Below are 20,160 nucleotides of genomic sequence, written 5' to 3'. Positions count from 1 at the left end.
CTCTCAGTTGTTGAAATACATGTTACTGAAGACAGATTTCATTAAAATAAGTTGTGTAATAATAGGAACACCTTGTGCAGAAGGTCAGGGAGACCTTAATGGCTAATATGTGGAGAAGAATTCCAGTAACAGAGACTTTATTAATTGTTTCCCATGTTCAGGGACAGGAGGGGATCCCTTAAAGACAAAGTAGGAACAGGTTAAATCTCACATATGATTTAATGTATCTTTCTTCCCTTTTATATTGATATAAATAATTCATATTAGATAAGGAAGGTTACCGTATATGATAAAATTTGAAGAGATTATGGAGTATTTTATGTAGCATTTGAAGTATTTACATGACTCAGTAAGTTATATTGGCATTAGTCCTATATACAGTAGAGATTAGGGCTCGTTAGGACAGCATACTGTATGTTTTTGGTGGCTGTGTTTGTTGTCAACTTCGCTACATCTGGACTTCTCTAAGCCTCAAGTGCATATACCTAAAAGGGATTTTTCTTAATTTCAAATATGAATACCTACTCTACATGCGGACCCTTTGAGGTGAGAAGACCCACAGTAAATCTAGGTCACAATCCCCTGAGCCATCAACAACCTGTATGTAAAATGTAAGGCGTCAGGCTATACAAAGGAGTTGGAAGAAGAAAGCTCTTGCTCTTTGACTGCTGGCCCTGGCTTTCCCTACACTGATATCAAACCTACTATCTGTAGATTCTGACGTACTGAAGATCAGATGAAACTTCCAGGCTCACTGAATGAATAACTACTGGATTTCTGCTTTGTTTTTATAATTGGAGACAACCATTTTTGAAACACATTTTGGACTGTGTGTGTGTGTGTGTGTGTGTGTGTGTGTGTGTGTGTGAGTGTGTGTGCGCGCGCGTGTATTTTCATATACATGCTATTGGCCTGCTCCTTTAGAGGCTCTAACTATTACAGTTTCTTGGAAAGTTCAGTGTTACTGAAGAAAAAATTTGCATATCTGATCATCTGAACAGTCAATGCATATATTCAGAACGTAACGCTTGAGCATTTTGTCTCCAAATTCATATCAACAGCAGAGCCTCACACATACTTCATAGAATTTTATATTTTGATGGATAATTTAATATTTAATAAAAATTGTCTTCAAAAGAATGATACATATATGCATACATTTGTCTGTATACAAAAACATTATTTCCAATATGTGGATTTGTTAATAATTATATCATTAAAGAAACTTGATTATTACTGTGTGAATGTGAGTGTGTGTACATGTGGGAATAAGAGAAGGCTTCTGTGAAGGGGATTCTGTCCTTCTGCCCTTTGAATTTGGGGGATCAAATTCAGTTCCTCATGTTTTCATGCTAAGTGCCTTTACCTGCTGAGACATTCTATGGATCCAAAATTTACATTTTACATACAGGTTGTTGATGGCTCAGGGGATTGTGAGCATTCTTTTCCCAGAGTCATTAACCAGACGTGTTGTACTGAGACTTGAAAAAACCTTCCTACATGTTTTAGACAGAAATAACAGCACTATCAGATGGACCTATGGACAGACCAGCACCATTTATTATTAAAAGCACATCCTGAGTAATGGATTCAGCCTCGATGCTTCATTAGTAACAAATATTACATGTTCTATTACCTGGTAATATTGAGTGTGCACTTTAAATGGATGAACACGCAATGAGTCTGCAAATGCACACACTCCAGCTTAGGTTGGAGGTAAATAGTGCACACATGTTTAGTGGCTACCTGTTTGGTTATTAGCTCCTTAATCCTGAGGAACTGTAACTGGGCCTACATCACCCATTGGGAGTTAATATTAAATTCCTTGTTTATACAGTAACCAGGGAGCAGGAGCAGAAATAGGCTGAGAGGAGGAGAAGAGCCACGCATTCTTCTGCGCTGTGATTTTGCTCGGAGCTTGATTTATTTTCCAGTTGTGATTTATAACTCTGGGAGAGCTCTGAGCACTTCTATGGTTTCAAATTAACATCTTGCACTATCCTGGAAGATTTAAGGTCTTTTGAGTAGTTTACTGACACAACATTTTCTTTACTGTGGAATTATTCCAAAAATTCCAGCTCATACTTGGGTGAATACTTATCACCTCTAATGTCATTGTGCAGGTTACTTCTGTGAAGAGATTATTATTCATCCATCATCAAAAACTAAGAGCATGTGGGAGTGAAGACATCTAACAATGCCTTAATACCCATTTTCTTTTTAGAATCAACAATGTTACTTTATCTCTCTTCTTTTTGCTGGCCAACATTGTAAATCCCAGAACTACTACCTAGATGGTTTTCATCAATAGTGAAATCTTATCATTAATGAAGACAGGATAAAACATGCTTGTTGCAAATACTCATTTGGTGTCCTTTGCATTTCTCCAAGAGAAGTTGAAATCATGCTATCTTTCTGTCTCCAAATGAAAAAGAAAGAGAGGAAACAGGAAAAGGGATCTTTCCATAAGATAGAGACTGTCTTCAGAAAATTAGAGAAACATTAGAGAATGACTCAAAGCAGTATAAAGAAGAGGTGCATTACATTCACTTACAGATTACTTTACATAAAAATAAGGAAAACTGATAACTACTTATGTAGCTATAGGTATTCGTACAAAAACAAATAAATTGATTGAACTGTATTAGAATAAGAGTTTGGAGCTACTATCTCATACAATGTTCATAACTGGCACTAGGTAAACAGGGAAATAATATTACATACAAACAAAGTCATACAAAGTATTGTTGATAACTTATGTGACTACTATTATAAACATAATGGACTCAGTAAACTTTGGATCATGATGATCTGAGAAATAAGGATGTTGAGGACTTTGAACATTTTCACACATAATCAACTACTTTTTTCTGTTTTGTAGAATATATCCACAATTGATTTATTCCTTTTTTGTTTGCATATAGGGTTTCCTTCCTTAAGTTTAGACACATGAGCTAGACAAATATAAAATAGGAAAATACTCTCCCATTTTGTAGCCCATTTCTTCCCTCTGCTAATTGCTCTGTTCACAGAAACATTTTCGTTCATTGTGATCTCGCTGTTATGTTCTGGTTGGTTGAAATCCATTTAGTCACTCCTGTGCCTATACCCATAACTTTTATTTCTTGAATTTTGTTCTATGAGTTTCAAAGTCTTACATTAAGGTCTTAGATCCATTTAAAGAAAAAGAAGAAGGAAATTAAGTTTTATTTTCCATGTGTTGTTATATTGGTATCCTAGAATCATTTACTGGTGAGAATGTCTTTTCTTGCCATACATCTTTGCCATTTGGCATCTTTGACAAAATTAAAGTGAATGTAGTTATGGGTGTTTATGTTGAAATCCTTTATTTCTCTTCTATTGTTCTGCACATGCATTCTTCTCCTGGTGCCTTGATGTTTTGTTACAATAACTTTATACTATAACTTGAATTTTGGTCTCTGATGTCATAACAATTTAATGTCTTTGGTGGTATTTTTGTGATTTCACATAAATTAGATCCTCTTTTAATTTTTAGTCCTGAGGAGAATGCTATTGGAATGTCGATGAATTATTACTTGTAATCTGGATATCTCAGAAGTTCAGCTCTCATATGGGTTGTGTCAGTCAATGAGCCTGGGGGGGAGGGGTCTTTCTGTTATCTGTTGCCTTTTTTCTGCTCTTCTGTTTTTGTTTTTTTTTTTTAACAAAAATTCCTGTAATTTTACTCACAGTTTAGTTTTTGCAAACAGGAGAAAGTAAAATCACACTAAAATTAATTAAAATTACTAAACTATCCGAAAGAGATTTTGCTCACCTATAAGGTAGCAGGATTAACTTACAATGAGAAAAATGCATATACAATTATTTAGCACACACAGTTACTGCGAGAAAGAATAGATCACTCCACCAAAGTGAGAGCTTCTCTGTATAGGAGGGCGCAGTTCCAGAATTACATTACTAGTCAAGGGGAAAGGATAAAAGACACTTAAAAGGAGTTCAGGGGTGAGAATAGCAAGAAAAGGAAATCAGAGCACTACAATGATAAAGGGGGCTATTAGATAAAATTTAAAACTAACATTTTCAATGCCCAATGAAATTAAAGACATATTAAGTGAGATGGAAAAATTGCTATGTTTAGGAAGAAATAAATGGTATTTTTAATTCAATAATTTCAACAGGAACAAAACAACAGAACACCTAACACTAGTCTATGATTTGAGTTCATTATAATCATAGAAAAGCAAATTAAATATATATTTAAGTTGGAATGTTTGCACTGCCATGTTTCTGGAAAGTTTACGGAATGGGATAAAGAAACTACAAAAACCACTAGCAACCTAAGTGGAAAATACACCTTTACCTTTGGGGACTTGAATTAAAACCATTATTTTCTGGTTGTCTTCTTCTGGGCACCAGCCAAGCACGAACATGCAATTCCTTTACTGAAGAATTAGAGGTCAAACTATAGATGATAGAAGACTGAAATGTGAGCAGGGGCATGAACATGTGGAAGCTGTGAGAAGTTCCAAGATTAACATTAGCTGAATGGAACAATTAGGTAACAACAGGATGTGACATAAGAGACAGGGACTGGACATCAAACAGAGATGAGAGGACGCAAGAGACACATGGAAGACAGTGTCAATTTGGGATTGGAGACTTGTGAATAGAAGCAGTTCTATTCTGTATGCCCCTCCTTAATGAAGAAGGTAGACTGACCAATTGAACATTATCATGAAGTCAAGATTTCCTGACTTAGACATTATCCTGGACAGTGCTGAACACTGGGTTCAGAAAAGTCTGATGCTGATGTTAGTGTCCTCAGTACATATAATGGTATCATGTAAATATCTCTGTCTCACATAGTAATGGTTGAGGCTTTGGGTGGTCTAATCAAATCTAATCATATCTAATAGGAAAGAAAGAAGTGTTTGTTTCACTTGCTTGTTTGAGAGAAGGGAGGCAAGTAGGAGTGATCACCGAGAACGTGGGCTTGAATCCCAGCAAGATGAGTTTGCATCAGGGTAGAAGATTATTTCTAAGCATTTGAAAGAAATAACGGGGTTTGGATAAGCATGGCAGACAGAGCTAGAACAGCTTTCTGGGTGCAAAGAAGACACAAAAAAATTTCCAAAATCCAAATTTTCCAAAATTATTCCTTAAATATCATTTTTAGAAAGTTAGCAGGAATCAGCATTAGAAACACGTAAAAGTCTTGGAAACTCAGCCTGGGAACCCGTGGGAGAATAGTCTTCTCTTTCTTATGCTTGCATTAATTTACAGTCAACATCTCTCTATATCACCATACAAGCCTGCTTGGTAAACTGTGCGCTTAGTGAGGAATTTATTACTCTAAGGGAACATGGTCCATCTTGACCTAGAATAAACTCCCCTGTACTTTTCAGAACAACCAGAGCTACAGAAACCTAACAGCAAAATTGAGGATGGTAATAAAAAGTTTTAAACTGGAATGCTGAACAAGCAGAGAAACTGGATTATCAAATCCCTTCCTTCCTTTATATCCTGTCCCTTCCCTCAGGTCCCATTCAGAGCTAGTTACCTCCACTGAAGGCAATTAGACTCCCTTCTATGCCCACTCAAAGACTGGATTTAACATATGGCAGTTTAGATGCACTTGCTTGTCTCCTTAAATGCCTCTCTAAGACCATTTACTGTTTTTATGGGCACTTTTAATGTGCTGCCATGTTTTCAGTACTTGGCTGCCAGACACTATTTTAATACTGGCATATCTCTTGCAAGGAAGCAACTGGATTCATTATTATTAAGTTATCTTTCTTGGCAGTGTGTTCTGCCTGGCTCACAGATTATGTAGAAGAAGAATGTCCTTTCACAATCACGGGGAACTCCTTGACGTTTCTCTGATAAACTTGTTCTGTATTATCTCCTGTTTTCTCTCTGGAGCTTTTCTCCTGAGATTTCATTACGGCCAGGGTGACACGGATTTTGTTGTTGTTGTTTAGGTAACTTGGCATGTGCTAAATTGCCTCTGATAGAAGAAGAACTCAATCAGAACTGACATTGTCTGTCTAGCATTTCACTAAAGGCCCACTAGGTTGTGATGTTTTAATGTGGAGTCAGTTCCACAGTGAAGATTAAATCCACAACACGGGCTTGCATACCAATTCCAGGAATTGCACAGAACTTGGATCGTCTTGAAAATCAGGTGTGACCCTGCTCAAGATAATTCTGGCTTCAGGGCTTTCATGGAAGATATTTTAATTCATTAAATTATCCAAGCATGATGCATACAAATGCTGACAGCTATTCGGAAGCTTGTTGTCTCCCATTAATCACTTTATTATTCATATCATTCTTCCACTGGAGGCACTAGAATATGTTTGATTAATATCTTATTTCCATTGTTTTTATGAGCAGTGCTCACTTTCTCTGCTGTAGAGAACTTTGTCTCCTTGCAAGAACATGGGAGCATAATAACTGGTAATTACCAAATCTTGACATTATCTATTGTGATTGCATCGTGTATCTAAATAATCATAGTCCTTACTCCTGGTTTAGTCCGTGGCTCAAAGAGATGCTAGGGATTTCAATCCAGCCTGACATGAAGAGTCTCTGAAGGTCTGAAGGAAAATTTTAGCAACTGTGAGTACTCCTAGATCTCTCCACCAGTGTCGCAAATGCTCATGTTCTTATTTGAAATCCTGGAGATGTTGTCTCCATGATCAGTACAAGAAGAATATTTATTTTTAGTTGAAAGGAAAGAATTTTTCAAAGGTTCCTCATGGATCCCGTACTGGGTATTGCATAGCATTTTTTTTTTTTTTTGCTCTTCTGTTGAAGATAAAACCATTAGAAAGATCTGCATTGCTGACATGACAGATAATTTGTTTAATTTGAGAAAGTATCAGTTATCGTGCAACATGTTTTGAATGATTTAGGAAAATTTTACGATTCTACGAATTTAAGGCGCAAATGTCAAATGTTACACATCAACTATCTTGACCATTATACTTAATGATTTAAGAAGAAAGAGTTCATCTATTTACCATAAGAATGAACAAACGAACTGAATTGGAAGAGTCTCTGGACATATTTATTCTTGGTAATAGATTCTTTGGATGTTTCCTATTATTCTTTTTATTCACTGCAGTATCGTCATAATTATGAGCTGGTTTGGGATTTCCGTTCTTCTCTGTCTCATCTGCCTTGCATTCATTGCCTTCCTACTTGGGTTGCTTTGCCATAGGAAGCTTCAGGGACCACACTGCTTATAGTTAACTTCTCAAGATCTGAAGGGGCCAAGCAGACCTTGGCAAGCTCCACTGCATCCACACGATGCCTCCTAATTCTAGACCCTGCTCCTTCGTCTCTGCCCATGACATTGCCATTGTTTGGGCTTCCTTTTCGGCCCTTGCCAAAGGTAATAAGTAACCAACCAACTGGGCAAATAATTACCCCAGGAAAGTCAGTGACACCTGATTACAGTTTTCTGGCTACCTTAATTCTACAAAATTAAGCTACCAAAAAATTCTAAGTATATAATTCATAAGCCATAGAATAAGACTTTAGATTTACACACGATGTTGAACAACCCGGAACTGTAAGGAAATAAAGCACACATCAGCTTTCCCAATCACTGCCACCCTGTATGATTGCTCTCTGTGGTACCACTCAATTCTTATCTATGGTACCTGTCTCTACACTCTGTTGTATATGTTCCATGGGAGGTAGAGACAAAGGAAAGGTAATGGCATTCAAGGAGAGAATGCAATATAATGAAATAATCACAAGTTATTAAATTCTTAGAAACAAATTTCCAAGTCTTTGAACAACTAATACTTGAGAAGTTCCTATGATTTGAGTTTTATTGAATTCATCTGTGGAATATGAACACTATCAACCAATTTCAGTTTGTTCAAAGGCCTATATAGTTTGAAATAATATTTGTGACCCATCGTGAAACCCCACTATTTGAAAGTTCATATTTTCATGTATCAGTGTCTGTAGTTTAAATCTCGGGTCTTTTTTCATTTATTTTCAATATTTGGAAAGACGAAAAACACAATAAACATACGATGCATAGTTACAGAATAGAATGCATTCATAATATTCTCAAAAACATTAGATAAATGAGTAATTAAAACTTCCTTACAAGGCTACTGCAGCTACCATTATAGCTTGGGAGAAGAATGCCCGATTTATGATTTCTAGGGCCTGAGTTCAACTTCCACCATCACAAAGATAGAGAGAAAATGGAACTATGTATAAGGCTCTTTATTGTGTTTCTCAGATTTTAGAATTAAATGTTACAGTAAGTTAGAATAATTCCTTATTAGGTATAGACAAGATCAAGATAGTAAAAGCTACAGTGGATGTAACAGAAAAGCTGAGAACCAGTTGAATGCTGCCCTCTCTACGACTCTCCCTGCTGCGGTTTCCATCTGGCCTAACCACATTACAGAACAGACTGACGTTCTTATGGAGAGATACTTTGAGACTTAATGGAAAGCTAAAATTACATCAAAGTCATTCCCGCTTAGAATGCATAGACGCGTGTGATACATTTTAGAAATGTTTCTACAAGAATGCTTAATCGTAGTGCTTAAAAGTTACGTTTCAGTTATCTGTAAAATTAACATATGTGTGAAGACCATTCACCATCAACGTCAGGTTATGAGAACCCTTTTTCTGTGGCCGTTAACGGTCGTTCTTCTGACACTCTTTGTCATTTTTCTGCTACCCAAATGTGTTACAGTGATGAAAAGATCCTTTTCCCAAGGATCTTCTCAGGGAAGCTGTTGTTAAGATCTATTTTTACATTAGCAAAAACCCATCCCAAACCTGTTTCCACTGATCATTCTAACTTTTATACTTCACTGTGATGTCAGTGAAATAGCCAGGCTAAAGCTGCCACATTGGAGCTGCTGTATGTGCTGGTAATCAGAGCCAGACATCTGTGAGTGGACCAAACAAGCCCCAGGGCAGGAAGGCTGGCATCGTTCCACCTGCATGACTATTTAAGTAAAAGCAGCACCAGGAAGAAAGACAGGGTAGTTTGTTCTCTTTGTAATTGGTGTTGGCGTGGCTGTGTGCAATTCATAAACTGGTTCTGACCCGGTTCGTTTTCAAGATGATGTTTTCACACATTCTAACACAAAGAGCTGGAAGATATAGTTAATTTGGGCCATGTGTATCTTGCACACTTTCCCTTGTAGCTTTTGCAAGCATAGTTCCCCTCTTTGCCAAACAGACCACACACACACACACACACACACACACACACACACACACACACACACAGGCATGCACCTGACATATATAACAATTTTCTTGACATCAAGGATTTTTAACAAATGAGTTAGAGTCTCACAGAGGTGCTTTTCAAGTTTCCTTTGAGGGCTGATGGAGTGGAGAAATGCATGGCTGAACTAATGGTTTTCTGAAGAGCAAATTAAAAGTAGTCATAAAAATGTGCAGAAATATATTTTAACATTTGGATGTAAAGCATACCTTACAGTGTGCAGCAAAAATAGCAACTGGTGGGTATGACTGAATATAGAAATCAAATGGGAGCCTAACTTTATAATCATTGTGGAGAAACCAAAAGAAACACTTGGCTACAACTGAGGTGCCAGATTATTTGGCAAAGGCTGACACCGTTTAGTAAAAGGGTCAGCTGGTGGCACTTGTAGAGGGTCAGTTATTGCCTGTGGGGTTGTGTCACAGCAAAGGGAACCTGCCTTGGCATAGCTGACATGTATGGGAGCAATGCTCTCAGAAACACACCCTTTGTGCTCAAGGATGAATCAGCTAAGCTGCCTGTCAGTTTTTGGGAGGCTACAAGGAAACACCATCTGCCTGAGTCTTGTAGACATTTGGGGTCTTCAGTAGGGTTTAAACATAAACAACTTCACCAGAGAGAAGAGTAAATAGCTACTCCCCTTTCGGTCCTAGACAGACAACACACCAAGTCACTGAAATGCCTAACTTTATTGTTTAATTTATTTTTCTTCCGGAGATTGTTAATGAATTATATAAATAATACCAATAGATTTGATAAGAATTTGAATGTGAGAATTTATTTTCAGTTATTTCTTCAACTCAGTGCATCTATTATGTACAATAAAATATGATTGGGCAGAATTATTTCAGATTGCAAAGGATATGGGCTTATGGTAACTTCCCTTGAATCTGTCCTTTCCATGGATGGAAGTGTAGTCGAGGGACTCTTTGGACGTCTTACCTCTCTTCCTTTGCAGTCATGACTCCTGAAATTTCTCTTCATACATAATTAACTTTTAAAATTTAAAATGTATCAAGATCATTCTAGGCATCCCCAAAATACCTCTCCTTTCCACCTGTTTTATTTTTTATTTTATATAGTTTTTTAAAAAAATTGTTCTTCATGACACTATTTTGTTTTCCACAACTATGCTAAAAGTTTAAGAATTTTCTACATTTTGCTGTGCATGGTCTGTGTAATTCGAATGCATAAGAAGGGAATGTGTTAACCTCCAGTTGATGCTAATACAAAACTCTAATGTCAGTGCACACCCACACAGGTTGAAGTGATTATTATTATGATTATTATTATGATTATTGTTGTTATTATTATTCGATATTTCTTTATCTACATTTCAAATGTTATTCCCTTTCCTGGTTTCCTGTCCATAAACCTCTTATTCCCTCCCTCTCCCCTTCTTCTATAAGGGTGTTCCCCTCCCCATCACCCCCCCTTACCACTCCCACCCCTGACATTCCCTTGCATTGGGGTCCAACATTGGCAGGATCAAGGGCTTCTCCTTCCATTGATGCCCAACAAGGCCATCCTCTGCTACATATTCTTGTAGATGTGATTTGCTACTGCTTTCGTATTCTTTTCAGAATGTATGAGTCTGTCCTTTCCCACCACTGGCTGCCTCCGTCCAAGACTGAGTTTAGGGAACTCCGAATGGTCTATCTCCAGGAAGTCCGAATGGCTCAATAACTACTGAACAAAATATCTCTTAAATTCTACGTAAAGATTAAGAAAATGGCCTCTAACATGCCCTAAGAATTCCAAATTAAAGTTTCCATCAATGTTTAAAATCCACAAATAGAAATTAAACTCACGGACTGGAGAGGTGGCTCAGAGGGTAAGAACACTGGCTGCTCTTCTAGAGGTTCTGAGTTCAATTTCCAGCAACCACATGGTGGCTCATAACTATCTGTAATGAGATCTGGTGCCCTCTTCTGGTCTGCAGGAATAAATTTAAGCAATAATTAATCTCAAAAAATTAAACTCCCTGGGAAAACCATAACAGGAAATGACTAAGCAATGATAGTCTCTCTCTCTCTCTCTCTCTCTCTCTCTCTCTCTCTCTCTCTCTCTCTCTCTCTCTGTATATATATTTTATACACACACATTATGATAGAGTCACCTCTGACCGAGTAAAGATGCCCCATTACATCAGCTCCATTATGTCTTGCTAAAAAGCATATGTATATCTGAAGAATGACACTTTGATACATTCACATTATAAAATAAAATACCTCCAGTAAAATACAATGTGTGGGCATATAGAATAGCCATTTGTGTTTAGAAGTTCCAACCAATGGAAAGAAAGAAACAAACAAGACAGGTTTAGCACATGGAAGAATGCTATTCTGAGGATACAGGGAAGGTTTGGTTCTGTGATGCTGATGAGAGACTCTGTTATCTAATAGGGTTTCTTTTTTCTGCACTTATTCATACATATTGTGTAATCTATTGACTTTATTTCTGTCTGTCTATATCACTAAACCTATAGAAAGTTAATAGGGGTTATGAATTGCATACAAAGAGAGCAGCACTTTTAGGCCAAAAACTTAATATTTGTATTTGGAGCTTTAATTATTTTGCTTTAGTCTTTCAGTGACCCCTCTTTAATATTTCACACTACATGACAAAAGTATGTAGTGTTATAAAGTTGAATTCCTCTTCAGCACCTTGAGCAAATAACCTAGGTAGGTACTGTATACATTTTCATTATAAAATGTGAGACCTGTCTGTAGTTAAAGCCCACTGAAATTTAAGATTAAATACATTTCCCACTTCTCAGAAATCCAGATTCATGACATGTTTTCTCTTTATTTCTATTCAATCACTCTAGAGCAAGTACTGTCCCTCATTGCCTGGCTTTTGAAAATACATTTTCTTTTTGTAACTTTTGTGTAAATAATCACATAATTATGTGATAAATTTAGATATTTTTTGGTACACTGATACATGGGGGAAGAATTAAATCAGGCTAGTTAATATAATCATCACCTTAAAAACTAACTATGTCTTTGTAGTATCAATGTTTAAAATCCAACACCTTGGTTTTTTTGAAATATGCCATGCATTATCACTACCTCCGAAGTTAGGTAACTCACCTAATAACTGCCACACTTCTAAAACAGAGGAAAGTTCGCAATTATTGTTAAGGATGAGTAAATTAAACTTCTATTGACTGTTGGTACAACCGTCAACTGGGACAACACCATTGGGGAATAGTATGAACCTTCTTTAAAAAAATACAATACCATATTCTCCTGATGAGAATGGAGTGTTCACATAGAGTTGACAGTTTTAGGATAAAATCGGCCCTGAAAAGTGACCAGTTTCTTTCTTGACTAAGAACCAGAAATATTCTGAACCTATAGACAGCCTCGTTCTTGTTAGATGCTAGACATGCCAGAAGTGTTTAAACAGAGATAGACCTGAGTCCTCTGTGGTCATAGCATGGAGAGGCCAGAATCGGAGCCTGGATTTCCTTACCTCCTTTGCTTTAAAGGAGTTCCGGAAACGGTACTGAATCTGCAAAGCACGTGACCGTCTGTCATGGGAGTTCACTAAACACATGGCAGCTCAAAATCCCAGGGACTCCAACTGTGGTACAGGAAGCTCTGTCTTCTCCCTTTTAGGCTTCTTGTATAAAACATTCTCTAAGTAAAGAAAACTTAGAGATGAGTTTTGAGACTTTTCTTTTATGTATATAAGTACACTGTGGTCTTCAGACACAGCAGAAGAGGACATCATTACAGATGGTTGTGAGCCACCATGTGGTTGCTGGGAATTGAACTCAGGACCTCTGGAAGAGCAGTCAGTGCTCTTAAGCACTGAGCCAAACCTACCTGTATTCTACCTTACTTGAGTACACAGCAGAGCCGAGAAAGAATCCATCACTTTAGAAGATACCTGTATCAATCCACAAACAACTTCTGGGTTTACATTCAAAGGAATCCAAATTAATACTTCATGAAGATGTCAAAATATCCATATTCATAGCATCTTTGTTCACAGTGATCAAGATACTAACTATAGTGACTATCCATCAACTCTGTGGCATAAAGGGAAATAAAAACCAACTAAGTGTACTCTGGCTGTGTGTGGTAGGAACACCTGTTATCCCAGTACTCAGGAGGCAAAGAGAGGCAGATCTTTCTAAGGGCCAGGCCATGCTGGGTTACAAAATGAGCCACTGTTTTGTTTTGCTTTTTAATGCCTTTGTTATTTAACTACTGTCTTCTCTTTTTCCTTTGCCTTTTCCAGACCTCATTTTTTTTTAACTTTCCATTTGCTTCACTCCTCAATTCATTATAATTCATTGCAGATTCCAAATATCCATCTGCAACTTTTCTTAATGAAGTAGAGACTTTTAGGGTTCAATGCTTTATTGAAAACATCAAGGAAAAAGGAACATGTGATATTTATTAAGAGCCTACCATATGTTTATTGTGACAATTACTTTTGATAAGCATATTGATTACACAATAGTTACATACATTACACATTACATCTGAAATTGTATTTTCTAAGTCCAGTAAACAAAGCTCTATTTTTCTATTATACTTAAGAAAAATAAAAGTGTCAAGACACTAAAGGGCCTTCAATGAATAAGTATTGAATGAAGAAATCAATTTCCTAGTTGAGAGAGATCTAAGTGAGTATTTTAGTACTCTAATGACACTGGGAATTTTCTGTTATACTTTCCTTGGGCCACATGGAGGTATTGTCTTCATTTAATGAGTAATTCACATAAGCTACTACCATGGGTAACATTTAAGATGCTTATTAGAAAAGCCTACAAATAAAGAAAGCTGTTGATTCTCATATTGAGTTCCACAGAACACACACTCACACTCACTCACACACACATACACACACACATTCATGCACACACAAAACAATGGAACCTGTAATTGTAGCCAACGTTCTCCCAAGTCTGGTAGCAAATGTTCAAGGTATGAAATGTCTCTGTCCTGAAACTGTCCTTTTGGTACTGTACCCTTTTAAAATTGGATTTTCTTGTGAGAAGATATTTATTTAAATTGGCTTACTCTCTTCATCTAATTTGTTTCTCTCCAAGTGGTAATGATTTTCTTTGTTATATTACATTATTAGGAAAGTTGGAATGTTTTATGATCTTGAAAAGGATAACTGGGAATAGGTAGTGTCTTGTTCTAATTTTGAACAAGTGAAAGTGTCCTAATTACCATATTTAAAACGGTCGGTCCAGGGGCTCATGGGCTCATGCAAAGCTTTGTTCAAATCTTACTTGATTGGATCCTTTCGATCCTCACAAGTGTGCAACCTAGCACAGCACTCTACTTGCTTCTTGACACTGCATTTACTCCTCACTCATTAACTGTCTCATACTTATGTTCAATGATATTGCCACTTAAGAACATAAATTAATAACAGAAGTTCATAACAAACAAAACTTCTCATTGCTGGACCTGAATTTCATGTGACAGAGTAGGATACAAAAGCAAAACACACGGAAAAATAGAAAATAAAGGCAAAAGCCTACAATGAATGAGAACAGATTGAGAAGACTTCATAACTTGAACATGCAATCTTATCTCAGAAAATACTAGAGCAAGAGGACTTTTGTGCGTTTGAAGAGAGTCTGGTCTATGTCATCAGTTTTTGGTTTTCCTGGGCTACAGAATGAGACATGTCTCAAAAAGGCGAGAGGAAGATCAGGGGTATATCCTTTCTGGATATAGACAAAGATTGTTATGAGTGTCTGTGACACTTATAAACTCTTACCATCTTCAACATCCAGCCACAGAAGGATAACCTAGACCATTTCTGGATTTATTCCTCATCGGAGAAACACCAGGTAAAACTTTATTGTCAAAGAATGATAACACGTTTTAAAGAATAGATTGTGATGACTCTCTGAAGAGGAAAAATAACAATTCAGTTTGCATTGAAAGATTGTATACCTTTCAATATAGGGATTGAAGTTAGGGAGAGACAGTGACCCAATTCTTCATGCATATTCACAATGACAGGTCAATGTAGTTACGCTGGAGGATGGCTTCTGAGATGTGGGCTAGTGTAATTATATAAGTAATATTCCTTCAGGACATAGTTGCATTTGTATGAAATTTAATTTATCAATGTGGGGGTAAAAAGTAAAGTTTACAGCACAACAAAGATGTTATAAATGCCTTCTTTAAAAATGACAGCGTGAGATATGAGTAGATATTTATGAGATGGAAACAACCATTTTAGTGTTAGTAGAAGGAAGGGAGCTACTAATTAGTCACAGCATTAGATTGTGGTTTTCAAGGTGGATATTGGGTGACTTAGACTTTGAATGTGTGTTTATATGGTTTATACAAGATTATCATTAGCTCAATTGTTCATTTAACTTTACTATTCTTTTATAAATGAGGGTAGCTTTTTGAGTACCATATTTTTTTACATGAAACAATTTTATACTTTAATAGATAAGAGCTATATATGACTGAAATCATAGTTCCTAAACAAAGTATCACTTAGCTGACCTGTATTTTGTCATTGTCCCAATCTTAGTAGATAATGATTCAAACCTTATGAAACAGGCTTTTATATTATAATTTTTACCAGAAGAGACAGAAGCAAATTTGCTACTGATTTGAAAATTGTCGTGTGTAGCTGGAGGCTTTCCCTGTCCTACATTTTCCACTGCCAACACATTGATCAAGACCAGCTCTTCTTTGTTTGACACTGAAAACCTGATAGAATGCTGTGGTTCCACAAATGTAATAACTCCTATTAAGGAGGCATAGCTAGTTAATTCGTCTCATCTCACAGCTTGGGTTGAGGCAGGGTGGTTATGTTTAGAAGGTCTTTAAAGTAAGGTTTCCTGCCATCTTTTTGTCCATGCAATAAACTCCCCATGATGAAAGAAGATCTCACATAAAATGCATCTCTGATCTGAGGAGTCCATCCTCATTACATTTTTAGATCTCCATTTCAAAGACATCATGCCTACTCTCTTGTCACGAAGTAAGACCTTTCTTATGTGCATCAGAAATGGGCTGCCATGCACTGGGTCATAAACTGCATATTGGTAGATTAGAACGAAATAAAAGGCAATGTTGGGATTCAGTCCCCTGGATGTTGGTGTTCATGTGGTGGACTTTCTTTACCCTTATCTGAGCTTGGGGCCTCTCTCAGCACCCCATCTCATTCCTTTTAGATCAATCCATTGTACAACAGCCTTGAAGGGGACTTTATTCTCATGGTAAAGCTTGTGAATTTTAAGTCCTTTGTTTCACAAAGGACTGCTTTCACTGGGTCCCTGAGAGCATTCACCAGCTAAACAGGAACAGCAAGGCAGTGACAGCTGGCAGCCTTCTCTTTGGCTTTATCTACAAGTAGATTATTTTTATAAAATTTGAACAGAAAGGTTTTTTTTTATGAGAAGCCAATTTATTTCCAACATTTCTACTATACTCAGAGGGTGGGGAGAGTCGGGGATAGGTCAGTTGAACCCGATCAACAAAATTTATTTCTATTTTGAAAATTCCAATGCAAAATGGTATAGCTCAGACCTGTGTGGACTAGCTCCAGCATTCAGTAGCATCAGGCATCTTTTGACAAATAATAGTTGCCCTGTCTCTTCAAAAGAAAAAGAAAAAGTAAAAGAAAGAAGAAAGAAAGTTAATAATAGGGAGAGAGGTAGAGAGAGAGAGAGAGAGAGAGAGAGAGAGAGAGAGAGAGAGAGAGAGGAGTTGAGTCAATGAGTTGAAGGGAGTGTATTCAAAGGAGTGGACTGTAGATGTTTGCTCATAAAGAACATAAGGTAAACATATTAACTTCAAAATATGTTTTTTAAAATAAGCCAAGTTAAAACAAGGAAGTACAACGAACAAATGTATGTAGTTATACAAAAGGCCTGCAAATATGTCATTAATTATGTTCCATATGTAGAAGGCATATATTCAGAATCAAACAACAGGTTTGAAAAAATATTTTGTCGACAGTGAAATTTATACAAAAATATATGAAACTTTACCTTCCTTATACTAACAGTATATTTCTCATAAATCGTAACACATTAAAAATGCATTTTGCATATCTTTCTATATTGCGCAGAGGTGGTAGGAAGAGGCATGGGGCTGGAACAGGTGGTTGGCGATATTAGGGATAGGAGTTAATTTGGAAACAGCTGCCGACAATTTTCCTATAGTATTATTCATCATTTCAGAAATCAAAATGATTATAATTACCTGATATGTCGCATCATATGCAACTAAAAGGATGAAACCTGGGTGGAGATTAGAAAATGTCTAATCCCCGCTATAGAGAGAGGGCTGGGCTCTGCAGTGCCCTGGTGACTGGTGGCAGGCTTCCATAGGCTGTTCTCCCAGTGGAAGAAGCTCAGGTGAGCAGCAGAGTAGAGCAGAAGGCCTGTGAGTGCCAGTGGCCACCTGATCAGAGCTCATTCAGTGATTGTCATCACTTTGTAGCAACCGTGCAGTTAATACCCAGTGTATCTGACACCTGCTATGTTAAATTAGTACTTGCAGAATTAACACCTGCTGTCAGCCACCCAGCATGGATGCTGCCTTTTTTTTTTTTCAGAATAAACGGGAAATAAATTATTTCCCTAGAAACTTGTGTAAATTATTTGGTGGAAGGAGCGTTGCTTAGAAAGATTTGGAATTTGGCAATCGGATTTCTTTACTCCTCGTGCTTCTAACATTGTTAGTAACTTGGCCTCTTTCTATCCCTACAGAAGTTTGAAAAATGAGTTTAATAATACCACTTCCAGCATCAAATAAGACACTGGAGGTATAAAAGGATACATTGGGTAAAGCAAGAACAGCTATCCAGATGCGAAGGAGTATGCAAATTGCACATTAATAACAATCAGTAAATTTGTCATTTTAAAAATCTCATTGACTAATTACTAGTAAAAAGTATTTCTTGTTACAGGGTAAGTTATTTTTATATATAACTATTGCTTTTTTCACTCCATATAGTATATGGTATTATATCAACATCTTTCTTTTTTTTTTTCTTTAAATTCTTTTAATTTTATTGGTTATTTTATTTATTTACATTTCAAATGTTATCCCCCTTCCCAGTTTTCCCCTATCCAATCCCCCTTCCCCTGCTTCTATTAGGGTGCTCCCCCACACTACCCGCCCACTCCCACTTCAGTGCCTTAGCATTTCCCTACCCTGGGTCATTAAGCCTCCACAGGACCAAGGGCTCCCTTCCCAGTGACGTCCGATAAGGCTATCCTCTGCTACATATGTCCTCCCATGTGTACCTTTTGGTTGGTGGTTTAGTCCCTGGTAGCTTTTGGGGGTCTGGTTGGTTGATATTTTTGTTATTCTTTTGGGGTTTCACACCCTTTCAGTTCCTCAGTCCTTGCCCTAAATCCTCCATTGGGGTCTTCATGCTCAGTCTGATGTTTGGCTGCAAGATTCTGTATTGGTAAAATTCTAACAGAGCCTCTCAGGGGACAGCTCTTCCAGTGGTATAGCTGTTCTGTGAATTTTTTTTTTTATTATTAACTTGAGTATTTCTTATATACATTTCGAGTGTTATTCCCTTTCCCAGTTTCCGGGCAAACATCCCCCTCCCCCCTCCCCTTTCTTATCGGTGTTCCCCTCCCCACCCTCCCCCCATTGTCCCCCTCCTCCCAACAGTCTAGTTCACTGGGGGTTCAGTCTTAGCAGGACCCAGGGCTTCCCCTTCCACTGGTGCTCTTACTAGGATATTCATTGCTACCTATGAGGTCAGAGTTCAGGGTCAGTCCATGTATAGTCCACAACATCTTTCTTTTAAAACCATAATTCTATTGTCATAATCTACAGATTAGTTTCTATTTTGCTATATATGAGCAATTTCATTATTTATCATACTACTCACTTTTATAATAATGTATTATAGTCGAGCTTCAACTATATAACTTCTTATGTATGATACAGTGACAATTGTCACTGTATGCTAATGATCTATAGACAACGTGTAAAGAGGAAGCCTAGGATTTTAAGATAACTCTTTCATTAGCAAGCAACATAAAATGACAAAACAAAATGAAAATCATTATAATCATTGTTATGAACCATATAAAGTAGCAAACCTGTGACACTAGCTTGAAATATATTTTGATTTATTGTAAATTTCAGATTTAATGAAAATATCTAGCCATGGGGCTTATGAGATAGCTCACAAGATACTATCTGTAGACCTTAACAGTTTTAACAGTTTCAGTTAAAGATCTTTCGTGGATCCTTGGGAGTAAAATTTATGTACCTTTGTTTCTTTATTTACAATGGGATAGTATCTATGAAACAAATTTGATTAGAAGATTAATTGATTGTGATGGTGATTAGCACACAATTATTATACAGTTGTTCACTACATAATTAAAAAGTGGAAACGTATAAGAAAGATATTATCAATAATTTTAACCTGTACAGGCCACTGAGAACTGATTTCAATAGACTAACAGAATAAAATGCTTGTGTGAAGGGAAAGCTAGGAATTCAGAAGAATTCTTGGACATTCTTCTGCACATCTGCGTACCTGCCAATCACAGGAAGCAACAGAGCTGGAAGGCTGGATGGGATAGGCCCTTGTAGCCCTGAAGCTGTAGTCAAGGTTTTTTATAGTCATTTTTATAGCAGTAGTACAAACTGCCTCTTGTTTCCAGAACTCTGAGAAATAAAAGGTAGTGCCCAACTGAAAGAGTATCAGTAAGAATTTGTTGTAATGAAAAATGTTGGAGCAGCTGTGGTTGTTTGCACAATACCTGTATAAGATAAAGCCAGTCAGCATTGCAGCAAGGTAGAAGGGAGTACTTGGGAGTCTGCACATCTAACATAGGAACCAATGAAAACTCATTGCTTCTTAGGTTCACCATGTTCCCCTAAATGATTCTACACCCATGAATGGAT

The sequence above is a fragment of the Rattus norvegicus genome, chromosome 9, assembly GCF_021556685.1.
Source record: "Rattus norvegicus strain SHRSP/BbbUtx chromosome 9, alternate assembly SHRSP_T2T, whole genome shotgun sequence".
Classification (NCBI taxonomy): Eukaryota; Metazoa; Chordata; class Mammalia; order Rodentia; family Muridae; genus Rattus; species Rattus norvegicus.
The sequence above is the reverse complement of the archived record's forward strand: the minus strand, read 5'-3'. Positions refer to the sequence as shown.